Genomic DNA, 16,836 nt, shown 5'->3' on the forward strand with positions numbered 1-16,836 from the left:
CCTTGGTCTCTATTGGAAAATCTAACTCATAAGCCACCTCTACCAATTTCCTAATAATCATGAATGGACCATAGTATCGTGGCTTAAGTTTCTCGACACCACTCTTCTTGAGAATGGATTGACAATAAGGCTACAACACAAGATACACCATATCTCCAACCTCAAAAATTTGATCTGTCCTCTTATGGTCTGCATACTACTTCTACTGATTTTGTGCCTTGGTTATATTATCCTTGAGAGTCTTAACAATGTCTTGACTCTCCTGTAAGAAATCACCTGCACTGGGCACTCTACTATCACTTAAGAGAATATCCATAAAATTGGGTGCCTCATATCCATACAGGGCCATAAAGGGTGAAATCTAAATACACATGTGATAAATGGCATTGTAGCAATACTCATATAGATAAATCCACTTTACCCATGCCTTCTGTTGCAATATTATATAATTTCTAGGATATCCCTCCACCCAGTTATTCACTATCTCTGTATGACGATCTGTCTGAGGGTGGTAGCTAGTACTTGGAGTGAGCTCTATTGTACACAACCTAAATAGTTGTTGCCAAAAATGACTCATAAAACTGTTGTCTCTATCACTCACAATGCTTTGATTTAAGCTGTGTAGTCTGAATATATCCTTGAAGAACAACTCTGCCACCTATGTAGCAGTGATCAGAAAGAAGTGTGCAAACTTTTTCAGGCGATCCAAAACCACATAAATGTAGTCTCTGCCTTGGGCTCTAGACAACCATGTGATGAAGTCCATAGATAAACACTCCCACTTTCTATCAGGAATTGGAAGTGGTTGAAGTAAACCACCTAGATAGGAGTGTTCCTGCTTATTCTGTTGGCAAGTGGGACACTCCCTAATATACTTAAGTACTTATGCTTTGAGCCCTTTCCATGTGAAGCGCTCTCTAACCTGCTGGTATGTCTTGTAGAAACTAGGATATCCTGCCATAGGTGAATCATGAATTTTTTTTAGAACCATCCTCCTCACTGTTGAGCCTAGAACCAAAAATATTCGCCCTTTGTAAATGATGAGCTCATTCACAAGGGTGTATCTGTTGTCCTGAATAGTTCCATCTATGAATCTAGCAGTCCATGCATCCTTTGCATACTCTGTAAGCATCAAGTGTCTCCAATCCTCAGAGATATCTGTCAATAAGCTCAAATGGTGCCTACGTGATAAAGCATCGACAACTACATTTTGTGTCCCTTTAAAATATGTAATATCAAAGTCATAGGACTATAACTTTCTCATCCACTTTTGCTGCCTATCATTGAGATCTCACTGCCCCAAAAAGTGTATTAGGCTATTATGGTCAATCTTGATACAAAATTTTCTACCTACCAAATATTGCATGAATTTAGCCAAAGCATGCATAATGGCTAACATCTCCTTATCATATATGTTGAAGCTTTGCTCTGGCCCTCTTAATTTCCTGCTCTCATAAGCAATAGGGTGCTTCTCTTGCATCAACACCACTCCAATGCCCTCTCTGGAAGCATCACAATATAGCTCAAAAGGTTTGCTAAAATTTGGTAGTGCTAACACTGGACACGAAGTCATCAACTCCTTAAATTTCTCAAAACACTCCTATGCCTCAGGAGTCCACAAGAAAGCTCCCTTTCTCACTGAATCTATCAAGGGCATTGCATGCCTAGAATATCCATCCACAAACCTCCTATAGAAACCACATAATCTAAGAAAGCTCGTCAACTGTATAAGGTTCACCAGTGAAGGCCACTCCACAATGGCATAAATCTTTTTAGGATCCATGTGTATGCCTTCTGTATTGATGGTGTGATCCAAATACAACAACTTTGTCATACCCAAATCACATTTTGACTCCTTTTCATACAAGGACTCTTTGCCCAATATATCCAACACCGTGTCAAGGTGAACCAAGTGCTTCTCCCAAGATCTACTATACACAAATTTCCTCAACTGAGGATGGAAAACCCTATTCATTGTTGCCTGAAAAGTAGCAGGTATGTTAGTTAGCCTGAATGGCATAACTACAAAATCAAAATGGCCACAATGACATCCAAAGGCTATCTTCTTGATGTCCTGCTCTCTAACTCTGATCTAGTGATAACCTGATCTCAAATCTATTTTTGAGAAGAAACAAGCTCCATGAAGCTCATCTATCAACTCATCGATCCTGGGAATGGGGTACCTATTTTTAATTGTCTTCCTACTAAGCATCCTATAATTAATGCAAATCCTTAATGTCCCATCCTTCTTCTTCACCAACACCACTGAAGATGCAAAAGGAGACTTACTTGGTCTAATGTGGCCCCTTGCAAGTAACTCCTTTATGGTTTTTTCAATTTCATCCTTCAACCTCTTTGGATGCCTATAAGGTGTAATCATGATGGGCTTAGCCCCCTCCTCTAACTCAATGATGTGCTCAATACCCTAGTCTGGCGGTCTACCTGGTGGAATGTCATTGAACACCTTAGAGTGTTTAACTCTAAGCTTTTGAATATCAGGAGGATATTCATTCTTCTATTGCCCAACCTATGATGGCATTAACATGCACTCTACTGCCCACTCTACTTGATCATGTCGAATCAATCTATCCATCCTCTGGAAAGAGACCATTCTAAAATCACTATTCCTAATTGCGTTAAGAATATGTGTCTTCCCATTTACTTTAAACCTCATCTACATCTCCTTGAGATTAAGAGTGAACTCACCAATATCGTGCAACCAAATCATCCCAAGGACTATATCTATATCTCCCATAGGCACAACATAGAAATTTTCCTTAAAGGCATAATTATTAACTTCTAGCGGGAGTCTAGTGATCTTACAATAACAATTGAGGACATAGCCATCAGCTACCCTCGCTCTAATTCCCCCAAACTCCTCTATTTGTATGTCATGCCTTTCCACCAACCTAGCATCAATGAAATTATGAGTGGCACCGATATCAACCAAAGTTATAACTTGTTGTCTAGCAAGTACTCCTCTCATTTGAAATTATCCTTCTTGCTTAATACTAGTGAGATGAGCTTCCCCAAGTTTCCCATCTCCTTCCCCATCCTTGAACTCCATTTTAGACAAATTTTCAGCCTTGCCTTCTTCTTTTTCGCCATCTATTTCCTCTATATCAGATTGTTGGTTTGACTTATCTGATTCTGATTCCTCATAGTATGTCTACATAACTTTGTTAGCTTTGCCCTTTGGTCTAAGAGGACAGTCATGGTTTGCATCATAGGTTCCCTTATAGTAGAAACATATTTTTTTCTTTCTCAAATCATTTAATGTCTCCTTATAAAAAGGTGTTGGAGTTTTATCTTTAGAATCAATTTTAAAACTCTGTCTTCTCTGGTTTTTTATAAAATGGTTTGTTATCCTTGCTAGAAGATGCTAATTGGACTAAAAAAAATTTGTTGGGATTGCATGTTCCATACTTCTTGCCTTTTTTATAGCTTCCTGTAAAGAAATGGGATCAAATGCTTTTACCCAACCTCTCAGTGGTTTGGATAGGCCTTCAATGAAAAGAAATATCAATCTACACTCTGAAATGTTTGGCACCATGACTGCCAACCACTGAAATACTCCAAGCTGCCTATTTTTTTCAGTTGTGCTAATTCTGAGAAGTAAACCTTTGGATCTTTCTTATCAAATCTTTCAACCAACCTATCCACAAAGTTCGAGTACTCTATCACCTAATTATGCTGAAGTGTTACCATACCATGGTACCACCAATCATGTGCTACTCCCTCCAAATGCAAAGTGGCATATTTGATAGCTTTAATCTTTTTTATTGGCCTTAGTGCCAAAAATGTGTCAAGCTTATGGATCCAAGCTTGAGCTATCATCTTACCACTACCATCAAATGTAGGCATAGTAAGCTTGTGTGTAGCCCTCTTCAACTCACTATTTTGACCCCTAGGCCCCGTATCCTATCTAAGTGACTTGTAATGTTCTCTTCTTTGATTTACAAAGCCTTCAAAGGTCATCCTCTCCCGAACTTGTGATTCCAATAATTCTCATTCATCATTTGCGGCCATAAGGATATTTGCAAATGTCTCATCCTTAACTTCCTCCATTGGTTCCTATACTAATTCTTCTCTAACAAAGGTAGGATGTGTGGGCCTATCTTCTATTTTGGAAAGAGTTATATGAGCTCTAGGTGATTCCACTGCACTCCTATTATCCTCTTGTTCCTGATTCCATCTATCCTTTGTATTCATACGCTCAACCGTGGTGGTGAGTGTCTGCAAAGCTTGAACCATCCGCTCTTGTCATATAACCATTGCTTTGTAAAATTCCCTTATTTTTTGATCCTCATTTCCATTTTCTCTTGGTGGGATACGCTCTTGCCTATCACCCATGGTGTCTAGCTACCTATAAAAATCTTGTTCCCTGTCAAATAAAGCTTGCCCGCAAGTGGAAAATCTGTAAGAGCCAACCCTAGGTGGCTGCATGTGATTGCTAAACCCTCAAGATGGTAGGATTTAGCTCTAATACCAATATAATATCCCCAACAGGTTACAACTTTTTCAAACACCAAAATCTTCTCTAGTTCAGTTCTTCAACATTTTGTCAAACACTTTGCAAGCAAGCTCTATTACCAATGTAATATCCTCTTACAAGGAACTAATATGCAAGTGCAATTCTTTTGGCGGTTTCAATGCAAATACATGGAAACTAGATATGAAATACATACCTACAACCAACTAACATTTTGACAAACAATTGATATATAATAATGACTATAGTAATGCCAAAATTTGATTCTGAATTATCACAAAAAAAAAAATGCTTATGAAGTACAACAATAACTACTAATAGTTACAAGAGGAACCTGATAAAAGTGATGCACAATAATAGAAATGAATCAAACATAAATACTGTAGTGCGACATTGTGCATGTGTACTGTAGCAACCAAAATTTATTCTCCAATTTAAGCACAAATAGAACTCCTAAATTGAAGCTCTCCTAAATACCAAATTCAATGGATATTTCACCACTTCGAATGGTTGCAACACTGAAGAGTTGACATTCTCCAATGGCTGACTGAAATTGGAAACCTCAGTTTCTTCTCCCAACTTAATATCAAATGCAATTCACAATAATCAGATGATAAACAATGAAGCTCTCACCTCTATTTACACTTTTCCTTCACCCTTCTAGAAGGAAATAAAATATTTAATAGTTGCATTCTCTAGGAGTTTCTCCCTTTCCAATAATTAATGTGTTTTTAGGAAATTAAATTACTAGAAGTTTCCCCCTTCCAATACTTAATGCACTCGCTAGAAGCTTCTCTCTCGCAATACAATAATTAATTGTGCTTCTAGAAAATTAAATTACTAGAAGTTTCCCCCTTCCAATGATTAATGCACTCTCAATTAATTAAATTAATTAAATATAAAGTCACCTTTTTATTTTAATTTATTTGATGACTTTATAAGAAATTAATTTAATCAATTTCTCCACTTAGCCTTCGAAGAATGTCAAGGCTAAGAATTCCATAGAATTGTTAAAAAGATGGGGACATTACAATTTCCTAGATCAATCTTGCAACCTACCAACACTCATACAACCTGCCTCCAATCAAGGGTTTGTATAGTCTTCTACAACTAGTATCTAGGATACAAATTGATCCAATGAGTGCTTTTATGTATCCTTTATGCAACCCTCTGCAATTGTAAGTCAGATCTCAACTCTACCACCCCATAACCAAGATCTCTTGGTTCACACTCTTAGGAACATGAACTGATCAATGATATTGCTAAAATTTATTTTGTCGTGTATAAGTAGTAAAAAATCCTCTTCCTAACCACCTTGCACAAGTCCTTTTTTGATGCAGGTCAAACTCCTAGTTCTTTCACCCTACAAACAACAAATTATAAGTTCACATGCTCAAGAACTTTGATTTGTAATCACAAGAGTGACAACATGTTCTTTGATACCACCCAACATAGTCAAGGTAAGAGATTCCCAAAAGGATATTTTCCAACCATCTAGCTAGAGATAACACAATATAAGTCACATACCATAAAAATTATTCAACATCAACAAATAGAAAAATACTATATTTGCATTCTGTAATGTCCCCATCTTTTTAGCATCTTAGTGGAGCTCTTAGCCTTTAGGTTCTTTGAAGGCTAAGTGGAGAAATAAGGAGAAGTTGATTAAATTATTTTTTTATAAAGTCATTTAATAAAATAAAAAATAAATAAATAGGGTGACTTTATTTTTAATTAATTTAATTAATTGAGAGTGCATTAATTATTGGAAGGGGGAAACTTCTAGTAATTTAATTTCCTAAAAGCACATTAATTATCAGAAAGGGAGAAACTTCTAGAGAATGTAATTGTTAAATATTTTATTTCCTTCTAGAAGGGTGTAGGAAAAGTATAAATAGTGGTTAAAGCTTCATTGTTTATCATCCGATTATTGTATTCGATTATTGTGACTTTCTTTTGATACTAAGTTGGGAGAAGAAACTAAGGTTTTTTATTTCAATTAGCCGTTGGAGAATGTCAACTCTTAAGTGTTGTAACCATTTGAGGTGATGGAATATCCATTGAATTTGGTATTCAAGAGAGCTTCAATTCAAGAGTTCTATTTGTGTTTAAATTGGAGAATAGATTTTTGGCTACAGTATCTATGTTTGATTCATTTCCATTCTTGAGAATCACTATTATTAGGTTCCTCTTGTAACTATTAGTAGTTATCATTGTACTTCATAAGAATTTTATTTTTTTGTGATAATTTAGAATAAAATTTTGGCATTATTGTAGCCATTATTGTATGTCAATTGTTTTGCATTTCATATCTAGTTTCCATGTATTTGCATTAAAAATACCAAAAGAATTACACTTGCATATTAGTTCATTGTAAGAGGATATTACATTGGTATTAGAGCTTGCTTGCAAAGTGTTTTACAAAATGTTGAACAACTGAACTAGAGAAGATTTTGGCGTTTGAAAAAGTTATAACCTATTGGGGTTACTACATTGGTATTAAAGCTTGCTTGCAAAGTGTTTGACGAAATGTCAAACAACTAAAGTATAAAATATTTTGGTCTTTGAAGAAGTTATAAATGGTTGGGGTTATTACATTGGTATTAGAGATAAATTCCTATCATCCTGAGGGTTTAGCAATCACAAGCCACCTAGGGTTGGCTCTCATAGATATTTCACTATCATGCAAGCTTTGTTGATAGGGAACAAGTTTTCATCAAGTAGCCAGACACCATGGGTGATAGGCAAGAGTGTAGCCCACCAAGAGACAATATGAATGAGGATCCAAAAACAAGATTTTTTTTTAGAGAAATGATTAAAAGACACGAGCAAATGGCATAGGCTTTGTAGGCATCCACCATCATGGTTGAGCGCATGAACTCACAGGACAAACATAGGAGGGCTAACAGTTCTAGAAGTTGGTGGAGTAATGAGGAAGTTAGCGCAAAGATGAATGCTCTACAAGAGAGCATGGAGAAACTTAAGTTTCATCAACAGATATTGAGGGAGAGCTTTTCGGATCCAAAGACAATTGAAAGGGCAGTGAGTTGTATGGTTTCCACCTTTAAAAGGCTGACATCAAGGTTGTAGGGAAGGAAGCTTGTGTTTTCCCCAATAGAAGTCCCTCATGCAGATGTACCTATATTTAGTATGACAATTGCTAGTCCTATCTATAGAGTTGATGATGGACCTAGCAACACCGAGCTTCAGCAGGTTGAGGCTCCCAAAGCTATTGTTGTAGTTGTTACCATTGATACTTTCAGCTCTCTCGAGGACAGGATTATTATTGGAGATTTGTATGTTAGATCTCATGGTGTTGCTACAGTGTTGGAGGTAGTTGCTTCCTCAGGTGGGACAAAGTCACGTATAGAATCAGTCAATTATGATGTTGGTGATGTGGGTGTTTCAGCAGAGTCAGTAGATGTGGGCTTATGCTCTAGTATTACTAATTCACAGCCTGGCACTGAGTCATGTGTGTAGAGTCAGGAGTCCATAGTTGAGGCTTTGTCAGGAGATGTTGATGTAGATAGTATGGACACACATTTGACAATCAATTTGATGATACTATGAGATGTACTAGATATGACACCCCTTATCAAATACTGGGTGACGGCTCCAAGGAGGTTTTGGATGGGTCCCAAGATCGATGCTTACAAGATCTTACTATTGAGGTGGAAGTTGAAACATGCGATGAGATTAATATGGTAAAAGCTTCCATTTCTTTAGATGAGGAATTTTTTGAGGTACATGGAAGTTGTATGTGGATGCATAATTATGGAAGAAAGATAACACACATATGAGCAATCTTGTGGTGGAGAGGCTCGATTCAGTTTTCTATCTTAGTGCAGTTAGTGAGATAGAGAGCTTGCATAGGAGTCAGGGATTACAGAGGCATCATGTGACTTGTCAGCTAAAGGTGAGTGGTAGTAATATTTCTTTAGCTCTTGAGCATTATGATGCTATCCGTCAGATGTTAGCTACATTTGGTTGGGGTGCTCCTATGTTTGATGAGCATGATGATAGTACTATTTCTCTAGCAGAGGTTCATGTGCTTCAAGAGGCTGTTAGGATCTTGAAGCATAGTTATTCTCAGTTAGTTGCTGACAAGGATTACCTTCTAGAGTGGGGTAGCACTTGCTATGAGATGTTGTTAGGAAAAGAGGAGGAGGTGGTTGAGCTCACCTACGAGCTTGAGGTGACTGTGGACTCTCTCCAGTATACTCAGTTGGCTCTTTAGGAGTCATAGTCATAGTTGGATAAGATTACCATGGAGTTAGAATGGGTATAGTCAACACCAGCCCCATATCTCATTCAATAACATATTGTGGTTAATGGTGAGTTTGCTTCTACGATTAAGGATGAGGGACGTGATGATGTGGAAAATACATTCATCTAGGATATGAGTGTAGTATATATAGAGGAGGTGAGAGCATCAGTGGAAATGGGCTCTCATGGTGATTTGATTCCTTCTATAGAAGGGAATCTATTTCTTCTTTTCATATAGATGGTAGCATTGGATAGTTGGCATTGTCACATTTTTAGAGGGATCAACTATGGATTGCAAGGGAGCAGATAGATGCTTCCACATATAATGTGTATTGTACCAAGTCATTCACGAGGTATTTTCTTGAGAGCTTGGATTTTCTAGAGGTTTCATACAACATATCTAAGGGTACTCTCATTCAATGAGCCTCTCATGCTATATGACATTTAGTGAGGAAGATTGTAGAGACCTTGGCTATAATGCTTCCCAACAAGAATTTGTGGTTGGGTTTATTGAGAGGGTTGCCTAGGATCTTGCCCAACCAAAAGTTCAAAATTAGAGAGTGGAGCCATCTTCTAATTCCCTGTTTGATGATGATGAGATTGGGAGTTTTTATTAGCATTACTTTGTGAGGAGTGCTCATCACTTTCCTTTTGACCCATAGCTAGAGGACTTGGTTTTTGACGTTATGGATACTAATAGAAGGTTTGACTATACCCATAGAGGGCATACTTCTCTGCCAAGGGTTGAAGATTCTAAGATACAGGGTATTATGAAACAGTTGGATGTGCTAATGAATGCGATGAACCAAAATCACAAACAAATGACACAACTAATTTTGAATCTAAAATTTGAGTAGAGCATGATATCGCTTTTTCAAAGAGCAAAATGTGATGACACTGTTGCGACTTCATATTTGTGAGACATTTCTTATGAGATACTACATGAGTTGGGCACAATTAAGGTGGAAGGTGATGAGAATTCATGTCTAATTAAGTCAAATGATGCATTTTTTGGCATGAGTTCCTTGGATTATGTATTTGATGGTGATGCGACAATAGTGGGAATAGGAGCATGCGAGTATACTACCATATCAACAACCACTTCTGAGTTAGTTCAACCACCCAACAAGGAGTTTAGCAACATGCATGTAGTTGTTGATGTGTGTTCTAATGATGGTGCACATGTTGATGATTATGAATTTTCATCAACTACAAATTCAGTTTAGTTTTTTGTTGTGGTAGTTAGTATTGTTCCCGTGTCCATATATTTTGATGTGGCTACACTTGTTGTTGATACAGTTGGCATGAGTGCATATGGTTCGCCTGTAGTTGCATCTTTTTCAACACATGTTGGTGATGATCAGGATTCTAGTCCAATATATATTATGTGGGTGGATACAGGGGAGGAGAGGTTTCATAGATCTTCTACAAAATTTCCTTCTGGTGATGTTCCGATTTCTACATCATCAACACAAGTTTTGGGTGCTAGGCTACATGACATGTGGTTGATCTTGATGATGTTGGCTTGTAGTTGGTTTATTGTCAACATGGATGTCACATACAACTACATTTGGGATCCAGGTGGAGGTTGGAGTTCATTGTGTTGGTGGCTTGCTTGAGGACAATAAATTTCAGGGAGGGCAGATTGTAGTGTCCCCATCTTCTTAGCATCTCAGTGGAATTCTTAGCCTTTACGTTCTCTGAAGGCTAAGTGGAGAAATAAGGAGAAATTGATTAAATTATTCTTTTTATAAAGTCATTTAATATTTTTTTTTAAAAAATAGGGAGACTTTTGTTGATACAATTGTCCAATTGTGTGTTGTCTTTGATGTTACACAAATATCATATCAGTTATCAGACAAAGTCTACTGAGCTCAGTTAATTAGCAAAACAAATTCCAGAGTCTACCAAGAATTCTTGAACATTACTCTGTGGAAATTGTGTCTATCGAGCTCACTCGGGCATTAAAGGATTTTGTGGCAGAAGTCAGTGGTAACCAAGCTCACAAGGTTAGCAAAGGAAAGTCAGTGTTTACCGAGTTCACTCTGTCTTCAAAGGATTTTGCAGAGTTCGCAGTGTTCACTAAGCTTTAATTGGTTAACACTAGAAATCATTTTTGGAGCAGTGTTTATCGAGCAGGGTCAGCCAATGAAGGATTTCATTGTTTTAAGAAATAAAGTTTAATTGTTTTATGTAATAATTGTAGTCGACTGAGGTAATGATTATTGGTAAATGTAACTTGTAAATGGGCAGACTTGAAAATTTGTAAGGTATAAATAAAAGGTCAAGATGTGAATTCTAAATTGTAATGAGAGAGCATGCAAGTATGTTGATTATGTGAAGAGGAAAGTGTGAGCAAATTTTGAAGAAGGATCTAATATCCTTGAGGAGTAGCAAAGTTGTATTTGATTAGAGAGGATCTAGTAAAGCAAAACAAAGATATTTATCAACAATTCAATTGCATCTCATTTAGGTCACTTCATTGTTACTTTCTCACCATTGTAACAGTGATTTCTAAATCTCTTAACAGAGTTGGTTTAACAACTATTTTTGTAAATCCTCTAACAAGGTGATAGTTCTATTGAATTGTTCTAAAGTCCTCTAGTAAGGCCACTCCTAGTAGAGTGATTAAATCCTTTAACAAGATCACACCTAACAATGTGTTTTGTAACCTTTAACAGGGTTGGCTCCTAACAGGGCTCACTTCAAAAGAGTGAAAATCAATAGCTAGTTACTTGGTGATTTTTTTCATATTGGATTTCCATGTTAAATCTGGTGTCTCTTGTGTTCATGAATATTTGTTTATGCATGCATGTTAATCACTATGAATGCTTAAAGATTAGTAATAAGTTAGCTTACAACACATCTACCGAGTTACAACATTTTTCTGTATAGCTACTAAATAACAGTAGTAACTAGTTTTAATAAGACATCTAAGGGATCTGTGGATTTATTTTTGTGGTAACTAATTCATGCCCCCAGCCCCCCTGAATTACTCCATCTATATTTCCAACAATTGGTATCAAAGAATTTGGTGCTTGTAGGAAGGATTTCAAATATCTAAGCTAAAGATCAGAATGTCTTACAAGAGGGAAATTCCAAGGCTTAATAGGGATAACTTTTCAGCATGGCAAGGTCTTATGAGACTCCATCTAGCTTCCATTGGAGATACATGATTAAAATATTTCGATGAAGAATATACAACTCCCGTTGGTATATTATTTATCAATGACATTGCTAAGAAGAAGACTCATAATACCATGATGATAGACATTGCATCAACCCTAAGCTATGAAGAATTTGATGATATCAAGGACTACAAAATTGTCTTTTCTATGTGGAACAAGCTGAAAGATATCTATGGAGGTGATGACAATGTGAGAAGAGCCAAAGTAAAAAATCTAAGAGAACAATTTGATTAGATGAAAATGAGAGAGGATGAAAACATTGCTAAATATGTTGAAAGAGTCAAAGCAAGTGTTAGTGCAATCAAGGCTTCTGGAGGAGATATCAAGGAGGAAATAATTGTAAGTAAAGTTCTTAGAACATTGCTTCCCATTTATGCAATTAGATTTTCTACAATTCAAGAAAGAAGATGTGAAGCAAAATCATAAGATAAATTTAGAGGCCATAGTAGGAAGATTGACTGCATTTGAGTTAGATAACTATGACAACTATATTCTAGCTTCCAAGAACATTAAATTAGCATTTGAAGCCAAGCTTTTACTCAAGGAAAAAGGGAAGAAGATAAAAGATTCTCAGTCAAAAAGTGAGGAAGAATCAAAACAGAGTTCTGACAATGATCTTGAGGTGGTTGAAGCTCTACTTCCAAAGAAATATTCTAGAGGCAAAGGAAATACAAAGGTAAGGTTCCTTTGATCTATTTTTCATGTGAGAAAATTGGTCATATTGCTGCTAGGTGCCCAAACAAGCAAAACAAGGATGAGAAGAAAGGTCACAAGTGTAATGGAAAGAAAGATTTCAAATCATTCAAGGACAAAGGTAAGAAAACATGTTTCATGGCAAAGGATTCTAAGGATTCTGATAATAGTGAAGATGAAATTGTTTACATTGTTGTGAAAGATGAATCTAATAATGATGAGGAAGATAAGATGGCACTTATCTCTCATGTAAGCAAAAATGATACATGGATCATAGACAGTGGGTTTTTCTCATCATATGATTGGTGACAAAACCAAGTTTGAACAATTTGAAGACTATGATGGTGGCAGTGTGAGGTTTGGTAATAATGAACTTTGTTGCATAAAAGGAAGAGGAAGAATCTTACTAACCAAAGAGCTTGTATGTGATAATGCATATTGGGTTGAAGGACTAAACAACAATCTGTTGAGTGTGGCACAATTAATCAATATTGGATTCAAGGTGGAATTCATGCATGGAAAAGCAAGACTGCTAGATGACAAAGGAAAGTTGATTTGGTCAGGCATACAGACAAAAGGTAACGCGTTTTATCTTGAACTTGGTGAATGTTCATGTTTTATTGCTCAAGTTGAAAAAAGTTTGTTATGACACAGAAGGTTATGTTTGATAACCTAGTGAAAATAAGCAAATTCAAGAAAGTAAGAGGCATTCCTAGTATAAAGAAATCTGATGTTGGTCTATGTAAGAATTATCAGATTGGTAAGATGGAAAAGACTAGCTTTAAAAGTAAAAACTATCAGTATGAAGAAATTTTAGAAATTGTGTATATTGATTTATGTGGACCTATTGGAATTGAGAGCTATACTAGAGAAAAGTTCTTCATTCTTTTTGTTGATGACTACTCTAGAATGATGATTGTCATGTATTTGAGACAGAAATCAGAAGCATTTGAAAAGTTCAAATGGTATTTGGCCAGAGTAGAGAAGGAAACAAGGAAAAGACTAAAATGTTTGAGATCGAACAGAGGTGGTGAATTCATCTCCCATGAATTCAATAACTTTTGCATTGAAAGAGAAATCAAAAGACAGGTATCAGCTCATGGAACTCCTGAGTAGAATGGAATAGCTAAAAGGAGGAACAAGTCTATCATGGATTGTGCAAGAACTCTAATGATTGAAAAGAACATTTCTATCAAATACTGAAAGGAAGCTATCAACACTGCAGTTCATACCCTGAATCGAGTACATTTGAAGAAGGACTCATTCAAAACCCCCTATGAGTTATGGTATGGCTATAAACCCAATGTAAGTTACCTAAAAGTATTTGGAAGCAAATGTTATATTTGGAAAGAATCTAGAAAAGGAAAATTTGATGTGAAGGGTGATGAAGGTATTTTTTGGGATATTCTTGCAAGAGTAAGGCATATAGATGTTTGAATTTATCTATTCACAAAGTCATAGAAAGTGCACATGTGAAAGTTGACGAGTTTGCAGAAAGGACTGAAGAAGAAAGAAAAAAGGAACCAGAAGATTATAGGAGATTTGTTTTCATTAAACCTGATATGGTGCCAGATACATCTATCAATCAGGAAACTTCTACGCCCGAGTCTTCAGTCATCGAGTTGCAAGAAGTTCAAACTGAGTTGTAGGAACCTGAGTCACATTTAGATGCTACCAAGCTAATGCCTACCAAGTCTGAAGGACCCGAGCAACAGTCAGATCAACTAGAGCCAGAAATTGAAATTCAAAATGAAGACAGTGGAGCCTAGTCAAAAGGCAAGGAACCTGTATTGGCCAAGTATGTTAGGAGACATCATGCACCAGATTAGATTATTGTAGACAAATTTGAAGGTACTATGACAAGAAGTAAGCTAAAAGGTACTTGTTTACTTGCTGATTTTGAACCTAGAAATGTCAAAGATGCATTAGAAAATGAAATTTGGATTGAGGCTATGAATGAAGAAATAGAGAAAATAGAGAAGAAAAAAACATGGACTCTTGTACCTAGGCCTAAAGATAAAAATGTGATCGAAATTAATTGGGTATTCAGAAATAAGTTGAATGAGGATGGTAAGGTATCAAGAAATAAAGCTAGACTAGTATGTAAAGGCCACTCTCAAGAAGAAGGAATAGACCATGGAGAGACCTTTACTCCTATTGCAAGATTGGAAGGAGTCAAGACCTTACTTGCATATTATGCACACAAAGTATTTAAGGTATATTATATGGATGTCAAACATGTATTTCTCAATGGTATTTTGGATGAAGAAGTCTACATTGATCAACATGAAGGTTTTGTTGATCTAAACAAGAAGGACACGGTCTACAAATTACACAAAGCATTGTATGGTCTAAAAGAAGCCCCTAGAGCATGGTATGAAAGATTGCATAACTATCTTATTTAGATTGATTTTCAGAGAACTAATGATAACAGTAGCTTGTACATCAAGGAAGGACTAGATAACAAGATTGTTTTGGCAGAAATATTTGTGGATGATACTTTGTTTACAAGGAATGATGATCTATGCAAAGAGTTTTCAAAGAAAATGAACAAGGAATTTGAGATGTCAATGTTTGGTGAGATTAAATTCTTTTTTGGTCTTCAGATTCAATAGAGCAAGAATGGTATCTACATCACTTAGTCTAAGTGCATCAAGGAGATACTCAAAAAGTTTGGTATGGAAGATTGTAAACTAGTTGGGACTTCCATGTGTATTGGACTAAAGCTTACTAAGGATGATGAATCAAAAGAGGTAGATCAAACCTTATATCCATTGAATTTGGTATTCAGGAGAGCTTCAATTCAGTAGTTCTATTTGTGCTTAAATTGGAGAATAGATTTGTGGCTGCTATAGTACACATGCATGATGTCACGCTACAGTATCTATGTTTGATTTATTTCCATTCTTGGGGATCACTATTATCAGGTTCCTCTAATAACTATTAGTAATTATCATTGTACTTCATAAGCATATGATTTTGCTATGATAATTCAGAATCAAATTTTGGCATTTCTGTAGCCATTATTGTATGTTTGCATTTCATATCTAGTTTCCATGTATTTTCATTGAAAATACCAAAACAATTGCACTTGCATATTAGTTCATTGTAAGAGGATATTACATTGGTATCAAAGTTTTCTTGCAAAGTGTTTGACAGAATTTCGAACAATTGAACTAGAGAAGATTTTGGTGTTTGAAAAAGTTATAACTTGTTGGGGTTACTACATTGGTATTAGAGCTTGCTTACAAAGTGTTTGACAAAATGTCAAACAACTAAACTAGAGAAGATTTTAGTGTTTGAAGAAGTTATAACCTATTGGGGTTACTACATTGGTATCAAAGCTTGCTTGCAAATTGTTTGACGAAATGTCAAACAACTGAAGTATAAAAGATTTTGGTGTTTGAAAAAGTTATAATTGGTTGGGTTATTACACACATTCAAAAGAACTATCCAATAATAATGGTTTCAAAATGATTGATACCATTGGAGAAAAATGGATTCACTCCAAGGAGGGATATTGTGGACAACATTATTCTAACAAAAAAAAATCATTCCATAGCCACAAGAAGGAACATGGGTATGACCTAATAAAATTAGACATATACAAGGCATATGGTAAATTTCAATAAAATTTTATGATCAATATTTTGGGTTCATTTGGGCTTGAGAAAAACTAGATTAAGTTAATTGATTCATCCATTGACACATCTCACTTTTCAATTTTAGGCAATGAAGGCATGTTGGAATTTCTTTTAAGTAGCAATTATTTAAGGCAAGGTGATCCAAATTCTCCATTATTGTATATTATCATGGCAAAGGGATTAAGAAGGTCTATCATGAAAAAATATGAAGATTTTGTGGAAGGGAGCATTGGTTCGTGATGAACTAACATTAATGAATTATTCATAATTTTCTAATGATACAACTTGTTGTCTTGCATTTTGTCACCACAAAATGTAGGTAACAGTACGAAACTTTTTCAAATTAGTTTCGCATTTCTCTGAGTTTATTTCAATATTTAATTGGTTAGTATTGATCAACCAATCGGTACCAATTGATACTCTGAATCTTTTGTTAGAATTCTTTAGAATAACTGGGGGGGGGGGGGGGTGAATTAGTTATTTAAGGTCCAATGATGTCCAATACAACTTTTTCTACAAATCCTTTGCAGCACATAACTGAAATTATCATGCA

This window comes from Cupressus sempervirens, chromosome 5 (genome assembly GCF_028749045.1).
Source record: "Cupressus sempervirens isolate cs-2001-9-10 chromosome 5, ASM2874904v1, whole genome shotgun sequence".
NCBI classification, from domain to species: domain Eukaryota; kingdom Viridiplantae; phylum Streptophyta; class Pinopsida; order Cupressales; family Cupressaceae; genus Cupressus; species Cupressus sempervirens.